We start from the raw sequence: 25759 nt of genomic DNA, 5'->3' as shown, positions 1-25759 counted from the left end.
TTGCCACATTGAGTGGAGGGCATCTCCGAGACTGAAACCACCACCCCCACATGCTCTAAGGGTGTCTGGAAGCACATGCAACAAGTATGCATCAGTGACAGTGCGGCCTTGGGAACGGAGCGCTGTCACCATCACAATCACTGGAGGGAGGAGAGAAGAGCTTCCTTGGCCACCGGTGCTGCCGCACGATGTTTCCTCGTGCAAACGCAGTTTCCGTCCATTTGTGTCTTCTTAAACTGGGCGCGCAGCGCAGACCTTGGCACTCCGTCAAGCTGATGTGCGCCGATAATGTTACGCCACGTGTTCATCTGTTGACAGAAACTCATGCTCGGCGAAGTTGGCAGAGCGCCAAGACACTGTGCGCCTCTGACATACGTGTCTGTGGCAGTGGCTACATGCATGGGCCAATGAATACGTGGGAAATGACGGTGTGTTCTTTTGGCATTTTTTTTTGCCAGTCCAGATATAAGAATCATTTGTAACAATCAGATTTTTCAATTTTCTCAATATTTTTATAAGTCGATTGCACAGTACAAGGAAACAGAATATCACATAAGAGTAGGAACACCAGCAAACATCTGTTTGACACATAAAAAAAAAAACTTAACACATAAACGCATGTGTTGCCTGCTTCTCAACAGGTGTTTATACATTTTGAAACGATGTGATATTCTTAAAAATCTAGGGAGGCCTATGCTGAAAGCAAGAAAATACCTGCAGCCACTTATCGGTATTGCACAGCATTCTATACTCTAGAACAAGAACCGATATTTAAAAACCTAACTTAGACATACATTCACACGTACAACCGGTGGTAAAATAAGCCGGGGCATGCGAAAGGCGGCCAGAATCATAAAATCGCATCGCCGCGCCATCTGACGTTGCACTTCTGGTGTCGAGACATCACAGTGTGTGTGCGCATCCTTTCATGCTTGCAGCCATATCTTTTTGCCGCCTGCAGTGGACTAGCAGATAGCAGGCAGCGTTCGGCGGTGGGGGCCTACCTCATGCTCGCACTCTGACGTGTGCCCGCCGAACTGCGAGCATTACGCTCTGGATAAAGAAAGCAATCGCTACCGCCAAACACTGCATAAAATCAGCTAGTTCGCTGCAAGCAAGAAAAAAGAGAAAGCTGCGAGCATAAAAGGACGCGCACGCACACTGCGATGTTTCGACACCAGAAGTGCAACGTCAGACGGCACGACGAAGCCGTTTTATCTGATTCTGGCCACCTGTCGCATGCCCAGACTTATATTACCGCCGGTTGTACCAACCATTCTTTAATAGTTCATGGAGGAGTGGTGGCTGTTTTGTGTTCTCTCTCTTTGTGGGCTTTTAAGTGGTGCTTTTCTTTATAAGTCATAGGGCAGAGGTTGCACTCGAAACGTCTTTCACCAATGTGCACTCTCATATGTCTCGCTCGGGTTGAGTACTGTGCAAAGGCCATGGGGCACATCGAGCACACGTACGGCTTCTGCCCCGTGTGGGTACGTACGTGCTCGACGAGCGATTTTTTACGTGTAAAACGTTTTTCACAGTGATTGCACTTGTAAGGCCGGTCACCTGTGTGTTTGCGGATGTGCTTAATCAAATTGGTCTGCTGTGTGAAACTGCTGTTACAATGAGTGCATTGGTAAGGACGGTCACCAGTGTGTGTACGAATGTGTGCTACAACGGTTCCCTTTTTCGCAAAGTCACAGTTACAGTAATCACAACGGTATGGCCGTTCACCAGAGTGGGTGCGGAAGTGTTCCAACAGCTTGCTTCTTGAAACGAAACTTTTGCCGCAGGAGCTGCACTCGTGTCGCATCTTGCTGCCGAGGTCATGTCCCTGCCAACGTAAATTTCCTCCAGGAGGTCCACCATGCTCGTTCACGCTTCCCAAGCCTGCAACTGAAAGGCGGGGTATTTTTAGTAAGGCACAGGATCTAAATTATCAGACATCACCTCACCTGCACCTCACACATGTAGTGCCAAATTCATTATGCTGACATAAGAACTGTTTTGGAACAAAACTCCACTTTCTTAGGGCTCAGGTCTCATGCTCTCATGAGCATTACGAGATAGTTCCAAAAAGCAGGCAGCATTAAAGGAACCTTTCGGAAATATTTTCATCCCACAGCTCTGCAACAAAACTAAAGAGCACCTAAGGATGTTGGCTCAGGGTTCATTCTACCACCTTGGATTGCAATGAGTGCATGACAGCTGACATATATGAGCACACAGCACTGAAATACATTTTTGAAGAGAATAAGAAAAATTAAATCAGAAGGAAACACTCCCTCCTGATGCACCCTGCTTATTGTGCAATTCATCAAATGCCTAAAGGTGGCTTAGAATATCTGAGGGTGGAAACTACAAACCTAAAGCAACAGACAGTGTTATGGTGGTGCCAATGTTATGTACATGATCAACTATAAACATCAGTTGCTGATGCTGAACCACAACAAAACAGACTACTCAGTACAACCAAATGCAATAAAATGCACAGAAGGAACATGCTTCGGTTCCCACTAGTTTGCAAAACAAAAGTGGATTCTAGGAAAATGTACAGTTACTACTTTTATGGGCGAGGTTTATCATTAATGCCAAACTAAAGCACAATAGGAAAAAAAGGCAAAGAATTAAGCTGGAAGGCAGTAAAACCACCACAATATAACAAGAAAAGACATTTGCAGAAACTGCAGCCCCTGCAGCACAAGAAACAAGCTCAAAGATGATACACAAAAGGTACAGACGACAAATGGCTACTTATTCCTCTGCATGCGTCTTTCTACTAAAGCCTTTTGCATTTGGTGAATAAACATGGAGAACCACTGTGCTGTGCCAAATGATCATAAATATTGCTGTACACTCATGCCGTTTTCTGCATACTCAGACACAATATTGCACACAGCATTGTTCACAAAGCTCATCATTCAAGTGTAAGAAATGGCGTAAGGGGACACGGCCTCATGCAGCACAGTGTGCACGGACATTAGGCATCGAGATCATTGTTTCCACTACTCTACAGCTATCAGTAATAAGTTATTGGGGATCAGAATGCTGGGAGAAGTTATCTTGATTCTTCCAGTGACAGCTTGTGTTATTTGGCTTGCCAATGATGACCTGCAAAATGAAAGAGGAAAGCAGTTAAGCGCTACAAAAAAAAGACAATAGAAGCAGTGGTACTAATATCTTCACAAATTCAACAACCATAATTTAGCAGCCTTGAATGGATTTGAAGGGCAGATTAGTAAGCTACAATGAAAGTGGTACTAAGGGACCTAACAGGGTGGTAGCGGTGACTGAAATGCATTTGGTAGCAGAGAGGAATGGTTCCTTTGTACAACAGGAGTATATTTGAATTAATGCCTAGCGAGACTTTTCAGCATAAACAGCTAGTCTGTGCTATTCCAGAATGTAAGGACTATTGACCATAAAAAGATTGATGGCAGAACACATGTAGCACACACCATTTCAACCACTTCCTTCTTGAAAGCATGATACTATGCAACGTTGATTCGCAGCAGTTTTTCTACCCTATAAAACAGCAGCGCATGCAGAGTAACTTAACTCATGCAGACGTGAATACCAGAATCAGACCACACATTAGATTTCAAATGTGTGTGCGTCAATGCGTTTTAACTTCCTTAACACTGTACTTTGAGTCTCAATATAATGCCAGTTTCACACATAAACATGACTCACAACCAAACTAGCCCATTTCTGCAAAGTTTGAGTGCAACAGAGTTAATGACTAAGCTGCAAGAACCATTTACACACTCTCCCAACAAGGAAAAAATGAACGGTCAGCATGTCTGAGACACCTAGATGCTCTGGAGCTCCTGCAAACAAGAAAAAAGCAATCAATCAGTACCATGCTTTCCTTACGCTGTTATGCTTAGTGGCATAACAGCTGACACAAAAATGCAGTTGCGTTCAGCCTATCGCATCAGTTCACAGCCAAGTAACGGCTTCAGAAGGGCATTAAGAAGCACTTAGTTTTTGTTAAAGCCACAGACTAAGTTGACGAAAGTGCATGTATGCAGATAAAGTAGACAGCACAGGAGCATGGCAGTATTTCTCAACTCAAAGTAATGGCCACTTACTCCATGACATTAACTCAAGGCTGCTATACCGAAAAGATGCATGGCCCCACAGTTAGTTTCCCCAGCGGTAAAGATACAAACACACCACAAAGTCTCAATGCTAATGTAAGTCAAACTGCAGAGGCATGATGTATGACAAAATTGTGAACTGACAAAACACAAGAGAAAATTTTCTACCAGCAAGTGCAATACACATACACATAAATGATCCATCATGATGCCACACAGCAACAGACATAAAACGGCAGATGACAATAACTTGAACTTCTGAGCTGGTTTTTAAAACTGCAATTGTGTAAGCTGCAACAAGTGAAAGGCTTGCTGTAACCGGTAAAAGGCTAAACATCTGAGAGCAGTGGCCAGCACAGCAAGTGCTATGGATGTGAAAGCTGACATGAATGTGCAGTCTTGCATTGATAACAGTGAGAAGAAGTGAGTACACATGTTGAAATGCCACCAAAGTTTGGCAACACTACAATCCTGATTATTAAACAGTAAAACTGCGTTAACAGGATTATAGAATTTTCAGAAAACGTTACAAACATGAACAGTGACACACAAAAAATGCCGATTTTTTAGAAAGTGAGAAGGAAAGAAATGGAAGAATAGCATGGTTATCCCTTTTCTATCTTTCTCAATAAAAATTAAGAGAGCTCCTGAATCGGACACACAAACCATGCCACACCAGATTCCGGCTACGGTTCTGTGCCTACTTGCACTCCCCACTAATGCCACTAGAGCACCCACATGCAAAGGGCATTACAAAAACAGCTTGCAGGCTAATCCTTTATGCTGCAGGGTACCTTCTTGTTGCACTCCTTTTCACGGAGCTCCCACAGAAGCCCATGCATTCTTGGAGGCTATCATCTCATATGTGTGCCTAAAATCCTATAGTACACCGCTAGCTGTACAAGAAGTGTTGACGACATTTGGCACCTCGTGCAGTAGCAACTGTGCACCAGATGAGCACAGGTGCAGAGAAGGGGCAGACTGACCTTTACACAGGTGGTGCTATGTACTCTAATGGTTGGACAGACACAGCACTCCAGACGTCAAGAGACTACACTAAGGTCAAAAGGTAACCATACAATGCATTTTATACATTATAAAATGCAACAGCTCTCTTGGCATTATATGCGAATTCATTTACCAGAGCCAAATAATGTTTTCCCACAAAACTAACTTGCTGTAAGAACAGTAAGGCACTCTGTTTTTTCCCTCTAAATGTATGCACCAGGCACACATGCAGAGTTTAAACAGGTCAGCTTTGTTCGTAAAAGCAATACCAATGGCAATGCAAAGTTTAAATTAACCCAACAAGCACTGCCCCAGTGGAACAAGAAGCAGTGTCAGCCACACGTCACAATTTATATTTCAGCCATGCACGTGTGAGGTTCAGCTGGCTAATGTCCTGTGGGCAGAAAATATTTAAACAGCACCTGTGTGCCCTTGTATGATAAATATGCATAGATATTTTTAACAAGGAGCTTGTCGACACAAGAGGAAGGTGGCCAACTGAACCACTGACAAAGCTCAGCTGGCAATGCTTGTCAAAGTTAACACTGCTAAAAGGCATCTGAGCTTTGTGGAAAAGCGTGCTCTTTCACTTTATTGGATTTCAATCTTTTTTTCACTTTATAGGATTTCAAATATTTCCGCTTGCACACCTTCAAAAGTGGCACTGACATGGGTTTTCACCCGTGTACTAGCATGTGACAACAGGTGTAAAGGTGAGCCAACAGGCTGCTCCGTTCCATGGAAATAAGTCTCAATAGCATGGACGGTCGTCACTGCGGATGTGTTGTCAGCTGGCTTCTCATGTTCAAGATTCCGCTGCACTGGTCCAGCTGCTTTCCTGCATTAACCTGGAAATTCTCACAGAGGTATTCTGTCACTGCAAAGTGAGATAACGAAGCCTGTGTTAGAAATAAAGAACTATTTCCCTTATGCATTGTTTTTTTTTTCTGTTTGAGTCAATAATTTTTTTTATACATCAATTCCGTCGTGTCTGGTTCTGACATTTGCTTGGAATGCACTTGTGTTTTCTATTTTGTACCTTTAGTTCCAAGTTTGTGTCAGTTACCTTTGTTTTTGCACATCTCCTCTCCAATGTACAAGTGCACCTTCATTATCAACATTTTCAATGAAACGAGCTGCTGCAGTGGCTCAGTGGTTATGGTGGTCTGCTGCTGGCCCGAAAGATGCGGGTTCCATCCCGGCCCCGGCGGTCGAATTTCGATGGAGGCAATATCCCAGAGGCCCGTGCAATGCGGGGTGGTTGAAATTTCCGGAGCCCTTCACTGCAGCTTCCCTCACAACCTGAGTCGCTTTGGGATGTTAAATTCCCCTAAACTAAAATATTTTCAATGAAACGTGGAGCTCCTCCTTATCACTGCTAACTTTGCTCAGCAGCCACAAGTGAGTGGACGCAGAACCATGACGCCATGTTTAACGTCTCAATTTTGAAACAAAAGCGATAATTTTCGTCAATGATGGTATGCAGCTTATGCCAGCAACTCAGCTAACAAAGAGCTCAGCAGCAATGAGAGAAGTGGGTAGACATAGTGGCCAAGTCAAAGGTTAAATATTGCCACTGATGAGCAACACCACCAGCATGAGACAACAGTATGACAATGTCACAAGTCTGCTCCGAACAGAACTCTTTCTCAAGGACAACGGATCAGTAGAAAGTTGCAACTTGCGCAACAATACGCGGTCATTGGTTGCACTTCCACTGTCAAGTAAGCTCTCCCGTGTCCATTATCAAACACACACATAAACAAAACAGAGAATTGTTACCACGAAACAACTGCAGAAGAAATTGCCTCACAAGCCTACTCACAACTGCATGCTAATTTACGATAAATTGGTTTGGTTTAAGGGGCTCAACATCCCAAAGTGAGTACGGCTATGAGGGACGTCAGAGTGGAGGGCTCTCGATTATTTCAACCACATGGGATTCTTCAACGTGCGCCGACATAGCACACTACATGGTCCTCTAGCATTTCACCTCCATTGAAATGCGACAGCGGCTTCCGAGACCGAACCAGAGTCTTTCGGGACAGCAGCCCACCGGCACAATCACTCGGCCACCTCGGTTAATTAGATAAATGTTCATCCGCAGAGTAGCAGAAAAGTTCTACGCAAATCTGTACAGTAGCCAATGTAATCATAGCGTTAATGAGAGAAAAAGTAGCGCAGAGCAATGTGTCACCCCGCCAGTAACGAAAGAGCAAGAAATCCTTAGGAGCAATGCAAAGGGGAAAAGCAGCTGGGGAAGATCAGGTAACAGCAGATCTGTTGAAGGATCGAGGGGAGATCGTTCTAGAAAAACTAGCCACCCTGTATATGCAATACCTTATGACCTCAACCGTACCAGAAGCTTGGAAGAATGCCAACATTATCTTAATTCACAAGAATGGAGACGCCAAGGACATGAAAAATTATAGACCGATCAGCTTACTATCTGTTGTTTACAAGGTATTTACTAAGGTAATCGCTAATAGAGTCAGAGCAACCTTAGGCTCGTAAAGGATATTCCACAATAGATCATATTCACACTATCAATCAGGCAATAGAAAAATGCGCAGAATATAACCAACCTCTATATATAGCCTTCATTGATTACGAGAAAGCATTCGACTCAGTGGAATCCTCAGCAGTCATACAGGCATTGCATAATCAGAGTGTAGAAGAGCCTTATGTCAAAATACTGGAAAATATATATAGCAAATGCACAGCTACCATAGTCCTCCATAAACTCAACAATAAAACTCCAATGAGAAAGGGTGTCAGGCAAGGAGACATCTCGCCAATGCTATTCACCGCCTCTTTACAGGAGGTATTCAGAGGCCTGAATTGGGAACAGTTGGGAATAAGAGTAAATGGAGAATACCTAAATAATCTGAGATTCGCTGATGACATTGCGTTGCTGAGTCACTCACGGGATGAACTGCAAATCATGATCAATGAGTTAGGCAGAGCAGAATGCTGGGTCTAAAATTAACATGCAGAAAACCAAAGTAATGCTCAACAGTCAAGCAAGGCAACAGCAGTTCACAATCGGCAGTGAGTGCCTGGAAGTGGTAAAGTACTTAGGGCAGGTAGTGACAGCTGATCCGGATCATGATAGGGAAATAACTAGAAGGATAAGAATGGGGTGGAGCGCATGGGGTGGAGTGCATATGGCAGGTTCTCTCAGATCATGAATGGCAGTTTACCAACTTCCCTGAAGAGAAAAGTGTACAACAGCTGCATCTTACCGGTACTCACCTACGGGGCAGAAACGTGGAGGCTAACGAAAACAGATCAGCTGAAGTTAAGGACAACGCAGCGAGCCATGGAAAGAAAAATGATAGGTGTAACGTTAAGAGACCGGAAGCAGGCAGAGTGGGTGAGGGAACAAGCACGGGTTAATGACATCCTAGTCGAAATCAAGAGGAAGAAATGGGCTTGGGCAGGGCATGTAATGTGAATACAAGATAACCGCTGGTTCTTAAGGGTAACAGAGTGGATTCCAAGAAAAGGCAAGCGTAGCAGAGGGCGGCAGGAGGTTAAATGGGCGGATGAGATAAAGTTTGCAGGCAAAGGGTGGATGATGCTGCAAAAGACAGGGTTAATTGGAGAGACATGAGAGAGGCCTTTGCTCTGCAGTGGGTGTAAAAAGGCTGATGATGATGATGAAATGTTCATTGCTGAATTCACCCTTTTCCCCTTTTTATAGTTTTATAGGCCCTTTCAGATTAAATAAAATAAACGCAAATGAAAGCGAGACGGAGCTCAGGCCAGCAAAGCTTTGCTGGGCTCAATGCATATTGAAGACAAACAAAAAAGCTAAGCCTGAAAAAAAAAATAAAGAAAAAAAAACAAGAGAGAAGCACAGAGTCACACGGGTATTGATTGATAAGCAACAGCTCAAAACATGTATGGAATGCTAGTGCTTGTTCTGTGCATGTCTCCCTCATGTCTAAGTCTTTTGTGCTGTTGCTTAACAATGTATTACCAACTCGCCCATCTAGCTATTCTGCAGGCTAATCGGAATGTCTACAGGACATTTCAGCCACCACGCCACACCTTTTGGTAGACTTAGAAGCATCAAGTGAGAATGGATAATCTTTCTGTTTGCACATGCCAGAAAAGAATATTCAGTCTCTTCGATTTGTGACAGCACTGTGGCCTGAACAATGGTCACAGTGCCTTGTTGCTAAGCTCCAGAGATGTGGAACTACCTCCAGGCCCTATATGGAACATCATTCCAACACTGGGAACTATTCCTGAGATGGCAAAAGGAAACAAAAAACACTGACCGATCTTCAAAACTAAAACAAGAAGGATCAAGTCTTGCAAATCACCAGCAAAGAATGTTAGTCATCGAGGACAACAAATGACTATACAGTAAAAGCTCGTTAATTCGAATTCCAAGGGGCCACCAGGCCAGTTCGAATTAACCAAAATTCGAACTAACGAAAGTGAGCAAAAATGGACGCGTTTGATGCCCGGACGCGTTCGCTTGCCACCAGCGCAGCTGTCCCTTTTAAATGTTACTGTTCTGTCGGGCTGGAGCTTATAAAACAAAGCCGTCTCATCAGCATTGAATATATCTTGTGCCGAGTAGCTTTCTAAGTACTGCTGCAGAGCACCGCTTCGCCACGTGGCACAAGTTCCTGCGTCCACTTCTTTGGCTTCTCCGGACAACACCTGGAAGACAAGATTATGTCTGTCTCGAAAGCGGTGAAACCATCCTTCGGAGGCGACAAAATCTTCCACATTCATGCGCAGGGTGAAATCGGCCACCTTCGCCATGATAATTTGGCCGCTCAGTAGAATGTCTGCGCTTCTCATTTCCTTCACCCACGTGACCACAGCGGTCACAATTTCTGGATACTTGGCTAATCGGAGCCTTTTTTTTGTTGCTGGCGAAATCTTCGGCTTCGTAGGCATCCTCGATGGCCTTCCTATTTCGGACGTAGGTCGACAACGTGCTTGGTGGCATCCCGTGCTTTTTCGCGATTTCCACTTTGCTGGCCTTCCGTTCGTCCACCTCGCGTAAAATCGCCACTTTCTCCTTCACCGTCTTAGCGCAGTAATTCCCACGCGAACACATCTCGCGGACACAAGCTCACAGCAAGCGGCGTGCAAAACGAGGGCTAAAACACTAAAACGTCGTTCCTCGAAGCAGTCGCGGCAGGAAAGACTGGTTAGTACTTGTTCCAGCACCCTAGCGGCGCCCCGATGGTTTTGCCATCTATCGTTCTGCCGTGAAAGCTTCCAACGAGGGTTTTCAACAGCGGCGCTTGGCGGCGCGCAGTTCGAATTATGGGTGGCGGCGCCAATTTTTGAGTGAATTAACGAGCTGTTACGCGCATAGACTTCTATGCACTGCGGACCGGACCACGATGACTATTTCGAAATATCCAAAATTTCGAATTAACGAGTTGTGAATTAACGAGTTTTCTCTGTAACAGACATTTTAAAAAACCTAAAAAAAAGAACAGCAACAAAAGGGGCGATTTATAAAACAGATGCAAATGAAGAGTCAAGGACGCAAATCAGGATTCAAAGTCGCTTGAAGTTAACAACAGAAGTCGAGGATGTTTCAAAGTAAACAACGCTGAATCAGACTCGGTTCAACCTAACTCACAGTAGCAAGAGCACAAAATTCAGGACATGGGCAGAATACAGTGGCACTTTGCAGCAAATGGCAATGCCCCTAACATTCGATAAACGACTTGAGATGATAAACACTGTCAAAAGGTAGGACCAATAGCATCTACACATGGAAGCTCAGAAGTTCCTGATAACCAGCGACAATAAAGACTCCCAGAATTGCAATACTCGATTCAGAAAGTGAAGTCGAGAAACTCTGCTCAAATGGAACTGCAATCTTATCCACAGTAAGTTGTAGTTGGCACAAAACTTGGAAATAATTTTCCTTCTTGTCTGCAAGGAAAGAGGATCACAGTACGATAGGGCAGCCGTACCAGTTAAAACCAACAAACTGCAGGCAGTACACCAAACCATTTCTAGTTCCGAGGCCTGCCTATCAAGGCATATTTCTCGCCACCCAACATGCACCTCATTCGGCCATCTATGATATGAAAGGGCACCTCTCTGGTGTATGCATCGGTCACCACCCTCATTTTTGTCAGCTCCAAGGCCGCGCATGAGGCAGCTCCAGCACAGCACTTCTGGATATGCATCTATGCGACCTCTGGCTCTTCCAAAGACTCGCTTAAAGAGCAAGAGATTTCTGACAACTAAGCAAGTCAAACACAAGGTATATGATGGCACCCCAAAAGAGCAGCACGCTTTGAAAAATGGAAGGAAGGCTGGATAGTGGGTGTGAGGTGGCATCGCTCTGTGTGGTAAACCTTTGATAAATGAAAGAAAGTTTGCATACCTGATATATACGACACCTATTTGCTGTATTGTCAGCTCAAATGTGTCCATTTGCGAGATTGCACAGCGAACAAAAGTACTAGAGAGTACCAGATCACTCTCTTCTAGAGTTTCACCAGTCCTCACGTCAAACTTGACTCTATTACACTCTTTATAGTAAAATGTGTGGCATGGAATTGAACGCGGCAACAAACACCAGTACCTGGCCTGTAAATAAAGACCCACTAGTATCTACATAAAGTACAGTCAATATTGCACTTGGCAGCTGTACTTGAAGATAGCTGCCGCCTCACATAAATGCCATCTGTGACAAATCTACAGGAAGATGTCTTATCTCCAGAAAACGGCTCTGTAAGGCAGCATCTGGAGTTGGATTAAATGCCAATAAAACTCTTGTTTGTCCTTAGAGTAAACAGATATAGTTCGGGCCTCATATCAGAAAACCTTCCCAGCCAAAAATTTACCCAGTGCTATCCCTGAATCTGGCATCCCCATTACGAGACATAAGAGCCAATTCTAGCCAAACAGAATCTGAAGGCACCATGCAGTGATGCAAACTCATGTCATAATCATTAAAAAAAACCCTTCACCCCCTTTTCATCATGTACCTGTTAAATGGGTTGATTGTGCCCTTCATGTGCGTTCAGCGAGCAGCACCTCTACTTGTGTTTTCGTCTCGTAGCTATAAGCACAAATCACAATTAAGCCACTACAAAAACCCATATTGCAGCTAAAACAATGCACAAATCCAAAGTGAAAATGTAATAAAGCATGAAAACGTAATTAAGAAATGTTTGAAAGAGAAACCTGACACATGGCTCTTTCACGTTTGCTTTCTCCCTTGCTCCCTGTTCTTTAGCTTTGCACATTCATGCAACGAAAGCCCAACATGCCCAAAAGTCACAGCGCAGCAAACCGAATAAAATAAGACAAATGTGCTAGACAAGCAACCAATGCAAGCATTTGAAGGAACTCATGTGTGGTGCTATACTGCACACAAACTCTTTGCTGGTGCCATTATTTGATTACAAGGTAAATACTGGGCCCCTGCATTAAGCACTGCACAAAGCACACTTCTTTCATAGAATCTAAATGGTGGGCATCCACCTGACAGCCATAGCGTGGCTATGGCTGTCAAGTGGATGCTCACCATTTCTACACGGCACACTGGTTTGCCTACGGGGATCACTACAAGTGCTATAAAAGGAAAATACAGTAATAACCAGCCAGGTTGTACCCGAGTCTCGCTGCACTAAGTAGTTTTATGGCCATGGCCAGCTTTTCTTCTCGTTGCTGATCAAAAAAGCATATGGACGCCATTTTGCAAATGGTAATTTTCAGGGATATACGCAAATCAGCTTCGAAATTCACGGACACTCCATGCCATTTGTGCAAACCATAGACATTTGGCATGCTCAACACACAAGAAATGTGCTTAGCACACCTATTAGGAGTGTGCCAACCACACCACTGCATCAAGGCATCGTGTGAAAATGTTGCCCCCCAACCAAGCCACAAGAGGGTGCCTCATACTGAGTACGTGTTTGGTCCTGCTTTCTCCACGTTCTCATGCAGAATCCAGAGAACGGCAGCGCTTTTAAACGCCCAGCCTTAAGGCCTTGCAAAGACAAACCCACTGCTGCCCACTTAAAATTTTGTCTAAACTATGTCAACAGTCTTATTTACTGCAGTCCTTGAAAGTGAACAGGTCCCATGTGCACTCTTGAATCTTGTAGGATGACCTAATCTTCACTCAAGGCACAATGAGACCACTCTCTTCCTCTGCAAGTACAAGCACTGGCACAGGGACTACACCGCAGCATGCCAAAGTGTTCACTCCTGCTGCAGGTAGAGAAGGTACTCCTTCTGCAACGACTGGGGAATCTCTGTCTGGTGGATGGCCTCCGGTGACACAATGCACCGACGAATCTCTTGGAAGCATTTCTCCTTCAGTGAGTACACTGCATCAAAAAAGGGCAACTCTGCACTCAAAAAGATTTTCAATGACCAAGTATGCAGTGCACAACATGGAGAAACAGATGGGATAGTCTCACAAATAATTTTTGTCTCAGACTTAAAACTACTTAAGTGCACACCCCCTTTCAGCCATGTTATTACTGTAAGGAGAGGGAAGTGCAAAACTGCAGAGGCCCTCCACATTAAGAAACGCATGCATGGGCACTCAGCGAGGACTAGGATAGGTTTCTTGTGCCTGATGCAATTGCCTATTCTTAGCAAAAAAAAAAAAAAACACTGATCTTGCTTCACTACAAGTTATACAGCCAGTGGCTGCCTACTCTCCTTTTTTTAAGAGCGTTCCCTACCAGTTCCCTTTCATCTGAACAACCTTTCTCCCGACATGCATCGTCATCATCATCAGCCGGACTACGGCCACCGCAGGGCAAAGGCGTCTGCCACGTTTCTTCAATTAACCCTGTCCTTTGCCAGCTGCAGCCACCGTGTCCCCGCAAACTTCTTAATCTCATCTGCCCACCTAACTTTCTGCCGACCCCTGCTACGCTTGCCTTCTGTTGGAATCCACTCAGTTACCCTTAAGAACCAGCGCTTACCTTGCCTTTGCATTTACATAGCCTGCCGAAGCCCATTTCTTCCTTTTGATATTTCGACTTGAATGTCATTAACCCGCATTTGTTCCCTCACCCACTGTGCCCACTTTTGGTCTCTTCACGTTACACCTATCATCGTTCTTTCCATGGCTCACTGTGTTGTCCTCAACCTAAGAAGAACCCTTTTCTTTAGCCTTCACATTTCTGTGAGTACCGGTAAGAAACAGCTATTGTATAAAATCTCAAATCCACATAAATCTTCAAACAACAAAGACAACATTTTTGAAACTTCATTTAGAGACCCATGGCACCTTTTAACCTATTTCAAAACCAAAAAAGATACAGGAAGGGGGCAGTTTCCCCAGATATCCCATTAACAAATTTTGACGAAAAAGTGTGCAAATTATACCTGCAATAACTAAGACAAGGATCCCCAAGTGCAAGTTTCAATAAAATTCACAATACTCTTGAACAGCCACAACACTAAGCCAATACAAATGCACCATCATGTACCTCATAAAAACGGAACAGAAAAATTGCAAATTTCAGGGTTTAACCTCTCGGGCGCCAAATGGGATATGAGGGATGCCATTGTGGAGTGCTCCGGATTAATTTAAACCACCTGGAATTCCTTAACATGCACGGGCATCATACAGCACGAGCATTTTTGTATTTTGCCTCCATTGAAGTACAGATGCTGTGGCCAGGACCGAACCCATGACCTGGGATCACCAACCAAATGCCAAACACACAGAGCCACCACAGTGGGTGGAACAACTAAACAAGTGAAAACAATAAAACCTCAGGAGGCTTTCTTTCTTTCACTCATGTCATGGCGAAAACGACGAGAAACTTGCACGGACAGTGCACATGCCCAAAAACAGATTTTCCCAAGTTAGATGTAACTCTTGCCAGCAAATGATATGCACCCAAGAGGACACCCCTGAACTTGCAATGTAGTCCAAGCGTGCATTACTGCAAGTCAAGATCAGCAGCACTCTGGCTTAGCGCAACAATCCTGCTAATCGGGACAGCATACAAGAACGCTTTGGGTCTATGACCCTACACCACAGACGACAAGCTGGAAGCTCTAAACGTTCATAACACCTTCGAAGATATACAGACACCCATCCTACTATCTCAGAGAGAGCGTCTTGTCAGAACAGAGACAGGCAGGGACATATTAACAAAAGTAGGCTACCTTGCAGACCTACAGCTTATTCAATCCAGAGTGAATCTATCGCCAGAACACAGGGTGCGGGTACATGTAGCCCCAATACCAAAGAATATGCCATCCACACAGGGGAAGGCAGAAGAAAAGCCCAGATAGACTATATCCACCGAAAAGGGGTACGGAGCGCTAAGGCAGTCTACGTAGACTCAGCTATGCACCCAAACAAGTCAAGGGCTACACCAGTGGCGGCCATAGTAAACGTTAATCTCCTAGAAATCATGAGCATGACACTCACGGAATGCACAGTCACCGAGGCAGAAGCCGCAGCGATTGCACTAGCCATTCAGCACGGGGATGCCACAAACCGAGAACTACACATAATCACCGACTCACTGGTGGGATGTCGGCTAATCTTAGAAGGACGAATACATAAGAGGCTGCATAAACTAACAAACTGTAGCACCTCCTCTGACCCATCGCTCAACCAACAAATCACCTGGATACCAGCGCACTCAGGACTCGAGGGCAACGACGTCGTGGAGAGCATAGCTCGAGGATCTGCAAACCGATCAGGCTACACACACACACACACGACGCCAAACTAGACATGACACCAATACCTACGGCCTATAACACCAGATTACAACAATTTCGATCAATGTGTCAACTCCAGCCCCACCACACAAGTAGCTGAAAGCATAGGGGGCTAGGGACTGGAGGCAGCTCGAAACCAACGCCGTCCCAAATTTTCATAAATACAGCATAATATTCCCTGAACACTACAATGACGCACGCCCGTGTTGCGACGAGACACCCACAGCATACCACGTCATGTGGAGCTGCATTGGCAAAAAACCAGACAACCTACAAACACACTATGCACGAAGGAGCAGTGGGAGGCCTCTCTGTCCAGCTCTGACCCGACGATCCAGCGCAACCTGAGGTCTCTTTGATTTGGCTGCACTCGCTGCACTAGATCCTTGGAGTTCTGCGCCGATGCCGCCAGAGTGCAGAGTCAGTTCAAGTGCAGCTTGGCAGTGGCTGCTTCCAAAACAAACGAATGGTCGAGTGCAGGCTTGATTGTCTGCTAGCCTTGGCGTCGCTACCAAATTAGAGCCAACCGCGTGCCGCCACAATCCCAAACCATGTTAGAGATCAAACTGTCTAAATATTTCAATCTTTTAATTTTTTTGAGTAATTTATATAATATGCACACATTGTTCAGTTAAGAATTTTTCAAGCAGGAAATCCCAAGGAGTGTCGCCATGAACCAACCCCAAGAAATTTAATTAATATTCGTTTCATATAAAAAAGGAAGGTGCTGCACGTATACATGCAGACGATTTACGAATATGCGCTGAAATGCTGCCCATGAGGCTCGACCTGACCGCTTAGGTTTACAATTATGACGCCATGAACAACTCCTCACCTCTTCCGTTCAAGGGAGAACTGAGCGAACTGTCATTGTTTCATTTAAAGACTACAGTCATATCTTGTTCACTTCTCCGACCTACACATGGGCGCCGCTATATTACTGCACTAGAGCTGCACTTCCACTCGGAAGAGTGCAAGCCAGCCAAGAACTCGTGCTGCACTATTCTGACTTTTGCATAACGAAGACGAAAGTGCAGCAGGTGCACGCTCCACTGGCAAAACGAATGCGAAAGTGCTGCACTTCTTGAACCGGCGCAGAAAGTGCAGCCAAATCGAAGAGACCTCTGGTGTCCCAGGCAAGAGAAACAGCCATGACCACTGGAGTCCTGACATAAGGACACCACCCGGTGCAGAAAATTCTCAATAAATGTTTCTTCTACTACTACTACTACTACCATCCATGGTAATGGGACACTCGCTTGTTTTATTCCATGAGCTGAATCACATTCAGTGCTTTTTACATGCAATCATATTCTTCATTCAGTCAGTTATTTGCCCCCTTTCCACATGACATCAAGTGTGGTGTTAATGCGGTTTCTGGTGGCATTAAATGCAACTGAAGCTATCTGCCTAGCTCAGTTTCGTCATGTTGGCCACAGTCAACCCTACAAAATTACCTGCACTGTCACCCCGACACATCTGCCAGTTGTTCATTCTGCCACTCAAACCTGTCCGAGAGACCCTCCAAAGCATGGAGGCCAAGAGGTCCGTACCAGGAGGGGTGATGGACACCACCAAGCGTCTAAACTGAAGTCGTCCATCGGGGCCAAAGCCTGAAGGCACATGTGGTTTGAGCACTTCCTTGTGATGCACTACCAGGCGGTCACGAGTCGCGAAAGATCCACAGGTGGTTCACAAATGTCCACATGCATAGCCTAGAACGAGCAACAATACACATCACCATCTATGGTGACCAACCGCTCCAAGCAGTGCCAGCAGCAACAGTATGCATCAGAACTAAAACTAGGTAGCAGTGAAAATAATCACCTACACAAAAGGCCTGGCTGACTGGAATTTTCCACTCAAGCTGCAGTCTTGCAGCCAAGTTAATCTCTAACATATTATCTCAACATCACCAACTAAGATGACAGCAAAAAGGAGCTCGTAGCAGTTTCAAGCACAGACAGAAAAAAGCACGCAATGTCACATGCATGAAAACTATCTGCCAGAGAAAATTTTCATGCTATCTGTCACAGTGATCCTTTTTCTTTATTACTGACCATCAACCTCTAACACTGTTCTAACATGTGCCAAACAGGCTAGTGTTCCTCCTTGGGTACAGGTCTTGCACATATGGAAGAAGCAGCCATATAAGCAACATGCAAACAACTAATTCAGTACTGCTCTTTGAACACTGTACTCTGCCTTGCAAACTTTTTTTTTGATAGACCAACACTAATCATCAAATCTGCCCTCCAAACTGTATCTGCACTACTAATGACTCCATGGTATTTAAAGAGCCTTACCAAATAAATTATCTCATTTCTGATTTTGTACTGAACACATACTCTGCACAGTCCCAAAGCACCTCTGCTCTTGATGGCCCATGTGGACTCCTGGAAGAATCTTTGCCTTGGAAGGTAGACTTCCGTCAACCCATCCAATATTTCTTTCAGAACATTTGTTGAGAGGAAAAAATGCTGTGGTCTATATGGCTCAGGCCGCTGTTTCCAAGAATAGTTTCCTAGAAGATCTAGCACATATTCGTGCAGAGTACACAGTGAGCCTGACAGATACAGAGAACTTGCATACAGCCTCAAAGTACTTCACATAAACAATGCAGTGGCCAAAATATAACAGATCATATTAAGATCCCTCACAAGCCCAGTCATGAGGTTGAAACACTTATGAAAGGAAGCATAGCAGAGGTGGTTCCTTTTAGACACTGAAACTCAATGTCCCTTTAGATCATTGAACATCAATAGAACGTAGCAAAAATGTTTGCTGTCATGGGGTGTAACATGAAAAAGAGACTCAGGCTATGAGGGTCACCATAGCGGACTGCTCTGGATAATTTCAACCACCTGGAGTTCTTTAACATGTATTGACATTGCGCAGTACGCGGGCCTCTAGCTTTTCGCCTCCACTGAAAAGTGACCACCAAAGCCAGGATCGAACCTGCGTCTTTCACGTCAGCAACCAAGCACCATAACCGCTCAGCCACCACAGCGGCTCAGCATAGCAAAAACAGTCTACACGAAACCATTCATTTCAATTCAGACAAAATTTATGAAGCCTTTGGTTTTTCACTGTCTGAAACAAAGCTTCAAGTGCTATTTTTGAAACCTTCAACATACTTTCTTTATTTCTGAAAATCCAATTTTTATTCACGTTCAATCGCTGCCATGGTCCCGGCATTCATCCACCAGTTGTGGCCCCTCTCCAGACTTGTGGTAATATTCATTAAACTGTGCACATAGTTAGCACCAACATCATGCAATATATGACACATGAAAGAGCAGCTAATACCGGTCTTTCTGCCAATCCGTTTATCCCCATCTGCACCAACGTACACTTTTCCTGGCAGCTATCGTCGACACCCAGATTGTGGCCATGACATCACATGCAAACTATCTGTGCAGCTGCGTAGTGATTCATTGTGGTTTGTCTTTTTTTTTTTTACTCTTCTCTATTGCCAGCACAGACATTGAAAAGTAATAGGAACTGGCTGAGACTTCAGCGAAAATTCTTTAGTTTTCCAGTGAACACCTGGCCACCATTCACTAGCATCACAGAACTCAGGAGCTCATTGTGCTCACTACAACCACAAGGTCAGCCCTCTTCAGTTGGTCACACAGGGAGGAGCCATTCTGGCACAGGTAGCCAGTGGCAGCCTCCAAATTTAACTGCTCCATGTCAAAGGAGCCTTTGTCAAAAGTACAGAAACCAAGGGGTTTGCTTCTGGGCCATGCTGTCTGGCTCGTTAGGCATCGCCAGTGTTCCAAATCTCTTGAAAGTGGGAGGTACACTCGCCCTCCTAAATACAGAACTTCTAATTAAGGATGCCACAAGAGCCGCACTACACACAAGAGCTCTTGAGGTCTACTTTAGACAAAAGCTGTATCTGAACATTGCAAACACATGTGCAGAAGCTGCAAAGTGTGGCACTTCTTTGACACTGCCCCAATCCAAAACATCGAATGAGTGGCCTCACTGCACTCAAGATCGCAGCCATTAACACCTCAAAAGAGTACCAATCATGGAAAAAAAGCATCAGGACCCCATGGTGGAGGTAAATCACCCAAGTTTTCCCCGAGAAAGGGAAAGCTTCACAGCCCCCACACATTGTTCATGTCTTTCCACAATGCCATTAGTACACATAGGTCACAGACAAGAGAATGTTTCCTTTTCATGCAAAGCGCTGAATAATCACACAACCACAAGCCAACTAGAACAATGGCAATTGGGACACCAAGGAAATGCATTTCTGCATGCTTTCAGTAAAACAGGTAGCACTGCTAATTGGGCGACTTATGGCTTGCAAAAATACACGACATACACTTACTGTCCAATTTCTCGCACTCTTCCAGTACTCCATCTGCAAGGCCCTCAACTACAATGAGCAAAAACTTTTTTTGAATCTGCACTACTGAATAAATGAAAGCATCAGTAAGATGAGACATGGAGATACCATCTTTACTTGATCCCAATCTCACTATTACTTTCATACAATTCAAAGTTACCTAGCGTCCGCCACCACACCTGAGCAACCTGCATATGAACGCACCATATTTGCGTCTTGGCACTTACTTGATTTGGACTCAGGCTCCTGTACTTGACTCCCCGAACCTCGTAGTTGAGACAGATGACGTCCACCTCATGGCGTGTCTTGTTCACAAAACGCAAACGAAGCTCCTCTGCTTCCCCAGCCATGAATGCTGCAATTAAGAGAAGCCATGCCTTTTGTCTGGCTGTTCGCATCGCCAAATGGGCAACATGCCGGGCAACGGGCAAACTGTCTAGAAAGGTTTGCCCCACTGCTTGCTGGAACTGGCTGGAATAACCTGGCAGCTACTTGCACACGGCAGCGTCGTGTAGACCTTGCACAGGCAATTCGAAGATTTGTGATATATAACAATCAGCAGAATAATTCCACGGCCTTTTCCGCAAACACTGGTGCTGGTTCCTATGCACAAGGAAGCCCCGTACTGTACTGTAGTTGCGAAACATCTTGCCTTCACGCACGGCTCGATCGGTCAGCGCGTGTTACTTCAGTCCTAATCATATCATTCAGCTGTTCGTGCAAAGAACTTTAGGCACAGTTCATGACATGTCAAGTCTTGCAGCAGCAACAAAAAGTTAACAAACAGCAGCATGACCGTTTTTTGTTACGATGAACAAAACATAAAACGTGCATTCGAAACATGCAACACCGTATCATCACCTTTGTGCGGTTAGCCTAAACCCCTAATTCGCCTAAAAGCAGGGTAGTCATTTTACTGTCAACGGCGCCATGCGGCTACAAAAGCATAACTTACTGCATTAAGAGGCAAAATGCGAATGCCTGCAGGGTCACATTCCACTCGTCGCGCGCAATAACCACTGTACTACAACCGCTGGGCTACAAAAGCATTCGGGTTATCCGAGCAGAACACTGTATCAGAGATTCAACACGCAGCTCAACTGCTAACGAAAACAGACATCGCACAGCACACGGGCGCCTTAGCGTTTTTCCTCCATAAAAACGCAGCCGCTGCGGTCGGGTTCGAACCCGGGAACTCCGGATCAGTAGTCGAGCGCCCTAACCACTGAGCCACCGCGGCGGGTCTGGGAGCATATGGCAATACACCAAATCAGGGCGTACAGGGTGATATGGGATGGGCGCCTTTCGAAAGCAGAGAGGCTAGCAGTAAGATAGCATTTGAGGAACGATTGAGAAAGATGGAGGAAAAGCAGTGGGCTAGGAAAGTTTTCAGATACCTGTATATAAAGAATGTTGACACGAAATGGAGAAAGCGAACTAGAAAATTGACAAGCAAATATCTGTACAGCAGTAAGGGGGCAAATCAGCAATTATCGGTTAAGAAAAAGGTTGAAGAAACAGAGAGAGCTGTGGAAAACAGGGATGCTGACGAAATCGGCACTGGGAACATACCGGACCTTTAAACAGGAAATTGTCAAAGAAAATATCTATGATAATTGTAGGGGAAGCTCTTTGTTGTTTAAGGCCAGGACTGGAGTTTTGCGGACTAAAAGACGTATAGAGTCAGGTACCAGGAGACAGACACTTTGTGCATTGCGTGCGGAGAGGAGGAGGAAACGGCTGAACACTTGACACTTTTCTGTAAAGGGCTTCATCCCGTTTGTCTCTGTCCCTTGTGTTTTTTGTCGCGCTACAAGCATTCCATCGAGCAAAATGAACCACCTCGCCCAGCAAAATGTTTTATTGAACTACAGTTGAAAGCAGCGGGGCTGACTTACCCTAGTAACATTGGACTTACCCAAGGCATTGGGGTTTAGGGATAGTGAAGGGAAAGTGGATTTTAAGAGGTTAGAAGTAACCACGACCGGCTTTATTACTTAGCGACCTGCTCACTACGCCGGCTCCTACGGCGGCGCGTGTCCGGGTAAATATCACGTGACTCTTCAGGAGGGACAGCGCGCCGCAACAGGTGGCGCCACAAGTTACCCTCATATCGGCAGCGCCCGCCGTACGCTTCTGCTAGCTTCAGTATGCTTGCGCTGGAATGTGGCTGGTAGGCCGAGTTAAACCGCATCGTTTTTTAAGCACGCACCGCAAAGACGTGTTAATATTCATCAGATGCAATAATCGTGGACAGCTTTCTGTATGCAGTGGTTGTTACGAGCGCGAGCTGTCAGCAAACAGGCCTGCGTCTTTGGCTCATGAGCGCGCGAGAACAGCGCAGAAGCCGGCGTCTCGCGCTCGTAGCTTCCCCTGCATAGCCACAAAAAGCTGTACCCGACTAGAGGCTGCTAGTGATAATATTTTTTTCTTCTCAAAGCAGCAGTTTTGCAGTTAAAACAAGCTCAAAGAGCGGTTGTACTGGCGAGCGCGGCTCTGGTGCTACTCGAGCGGCGTTTTTTTTTTTCTTCTTGCGCGCGCAGCTGCACAATTTCAACACGATTGCTTCTGCTCTGTACCTAGCAGCACTCCAGGGCGAAGTCGTGCTACTTTCCGCCGATTTATGATAAAAAGCGCGCCACGGACACTTCTCACTCACTTGTTTTCAGGAGCGTTAACCTGATAATCATTTCAAGACGCACTCTACATGAAAAATAAATAAAACGAGACTCGAAAAGCTCGTTTGCCAGACAAAATAGCCGGTCGTGGCCAGACCTTTATTTGACGCCAGCCAGATCCTTAAACTTTCAGGACCTTCCAAACGAAAAATGATGAATGCCAAACCAAAATCACGTGATTTTGGTTTGGCATTTATCATTTTTCGTTTGTCGTGCTTTTCGGTGAGATCAGACGCAAAGTTGGACAAAAATGGCTTCATAAACTTGTGGACAATCACCTTTAGCAAGGCCCTTCGGTGAGGCTCTGTGGTGTCCTTCGAGCACACAAACAGCGGACTTTTTGCAAGTGATGGCAGCACTAGGTCTGCAAACTTCTTAAGCAGCCTTGGCCCCCTAACAAGCACAGGATCCACACTTGATGCCGCACCTTCCAGGCGGCTGACGAACTCTACGAAAGCCAAGGTAGGGTACGACAGCCCTCCCCGGTCCATGCCTGCTATGATAGTAGGGTTGGGCGGGGTAAAACGAGACAATAATTTGCAAACTCATACTGTTTTTACACTTTTATTTCAAAAACCAGAAGAATTGTACAGGAGCCTTCCTTGGCATCTTATCTAAGTGGTCATCAGCAAAACTCAGAAAGCTTGCAACATCACAACTATGAATATTCATCAATTATAAAAAAAAGTCCCATTTGTCTCATTTTGCCCCGACCCACGGGGCAAAACGAGACAGAAGGTGGGGCAAAACGAGACACTTTGTCGAAACCAAACAAAATCAGTTCTTGCACTCGGAGCACTTGAAGTACAATCCATGGGGCCCTGCGCATTCTTCGTGAGCCCACTCGTGACACATCGTGCATTGGATACACAAAGAACGAGGCGCCGTGTTGCTGCATAATTCTTTGCACACGAGGCACTCCCAGACACATTTGTTGCTTGTTAATCGCTTCGCAGAACGTTTTCCTTTCAGTGCGATATCCTGCGATTGAACACTGCCACCAACAGCCCTTTCGTTCGATTTCCCGCTTCATTTTCTTGAGGCCATACCTGACTCCTTGGGAGGTTTTGCTGCAACTATCTTCGCCTTGTATGGCGATGAGGTCAAACCTATGCTTGTCTCCGACTTCCCTCTTTTTGCTTTTTCTATAGCAGGAACAGGAGAGAGAACTCGAAAGGTCGTGTCACTATGAGCGGGCTCATCATTGTCATCGGTAGAAGTAGGCGAGGAGCAGTTAGCGCGGGATTCGTGGCGTTGACCGCAAATTTGATGTTCCGCTGTGCTTGCCAATGGCGCTTCATCGAACACAGGATCATCCAGCGGCGCACGAGAAAATGGCCAAACACCACACTTCCGAAATCCATTGGTTATATTACTGATGTTTCCGGATCGTTCAAAGGCTTTGCTTACCAGCTCATCTACATTCTCCATCGTGATGCGACTCCCAATGTTGCTCAGCAGCCACTCCCGACATGCGTTGTTGTAGGCAGCTTTGAAGGCTTTGAAAAAGCTTACGTCAAGTGGCTGTAGCTTGTGTGTTTGATCCAAGCTGCTTCTTCCAAAGCACGTATCGACCATGCGTCTCCGGTCGTTCTGCTCGCCGTTGAATGACATTCTTAGTCACAGAGAAGGCTTTCGGTGCAGCGCGAATAGAATGTTTTCGCTGGCGCACGCTTTCTAGAGCTTCTTAATATTGGAAGGAAGGCCTCAAACGTTGCTGGCACATACCCATTACGAGGGAGTGGCCAAGACACAGGCGTTTAATTGCTGGATACACGAAAGTTTGGACGCGAAAATGAGTGATAATAGTATGTAAGCTGATAGATTGGAAGACGCAAGGACAAGGATCCTGTTAACTTGGAGATCGAAAACGGGACAATGGCTTAATGTGCAGAATAGTATACAATGCCTGTAATGCTTCAATGTCGCACTGACTGAGAGCGGGAAAAAGAAATTAGAATGGGAGTCGCTGCGTTTCTTGAAGAAAATTGTGCACAGCAGAGCGCACACTTCTTTTGCTTCGTCCAAGAAATGAAGCGCCAATGGAAAGAACAACCGCGGAGGACACAGGCAAGCCCCGTTGATGAAACGGTATTAGCAAAAGACGCTTCCTCAAATGAGAGAAGCGGCGGCAGAATAGCAGGAAGTGATCTATTGTATCAGGTTCGGCACAAAAAGGGCACAGTGGGGAAGCCGGCAGGCCACATCTGTGAAGGTAGAAATTTAGAAGGGGAACCCGGCAACGCAAGCGCGTGAAAGAGACCTCCAGTCTGCGTGAGAGCCAGTCTTTGCTACTCCAAGGATGCAGAAGATCCTGATATTTGGGAGATGATGTAAGAGCCGAGCAGCAAATTCCTGAAATATTGTGTAGCTGCGAAACCTCACCGCAGCTGTATATGCACACGTTGGCAGGACAGCAACAATTGGGCCGCAGAGAAAGACTCTTGCTAAGGAATCTGCAACCTCATTTAAGTGAAAGCCCATGTGACCTGGTACCCAAAGCAACCTTACCAAATTAAGATGGAGCGGAATCAGGAACTTAAAGAGGCGTAATGCCCGAGACTCAGTGAGTGAGGATAATGAGGAGCAAATGGACAGAGAGTCTGTCATAACCACGACATGGGAAACTGTAGTTTCTCGCCTCGCTCCATGCAGCCCTCGTCGTCTTTCATTTGTACGTGCGGACCATTCTAGAAAACGAGACAAAAAAATGCGAGCTAAAGAATGCACTTTGCGCGAGCAGAGGCTGCAATTGCTTGCTGCGAGCGACGAACTGTCGCGTTTTGCCCCTTCCATAGGCTCCTACTCAATAAATTTTATATTTATGAAGATTACCACATAAGAGAACTGTAATTGTTTCCACAGCTATCCAAAAAGATGCAGTAACAACACAC

General features: G+C 45.4%; 1 long non-coding RNA gene and 1 pseudogene across 2 annotated transcripts; both read right to left on the bottom strand.

The window, feature by feature from the left end:
- Positions 1-490: 490 nt before the first annotated feature.
- LOC144115985 (uncharacterized) lies at positions 491-25759 on the bottom strand. The gene is made up of 3 exons (XR_013311644.1): positions 23144-25759; positions 20415-20542; positions 491-1893 (listed from the first exon to the last, which is right to left on the bottom strand). It is a non-coding gene; the product is annotated as an uncharacterized LOC144115985 (long non-coding RNA).
- Positions 11490-17532, bottom strand: LOC144125776 (von Hippel-Lindau disease tumor suppressor-like; annotated as a pseudogene). Its single transcript, XR_013313416.1, has 2 exons — positions 17378-17532; positions 11490-13450 (listed from the first exon to the last, which is right to left on the bottom strand). The product of XR_013313416.1 is annotated as a von Hippel-Lindau disease tumor suppressor-like (transcript).

Source organism: Amblyomma americanum, chromosome 1 (genome assembly GCF_052857255.1).
Source record: "Amblyomma americanum isolate KBUSLIRL-KWMA chromosome 1, ASM5285725v1, whole genome shotgun sequence".
Classification (NCBI taxonomy): Eukaryota; Metazoa; Arthropoda; class Arachnida; order Ixodida; family Ixodidae; genus Amblyomma; species Amblyomma americanum.
Note: the sequence above shows the minus strand (reverse complement) of the source record. Positions and strands in the feature narration are given on the sequence as shown.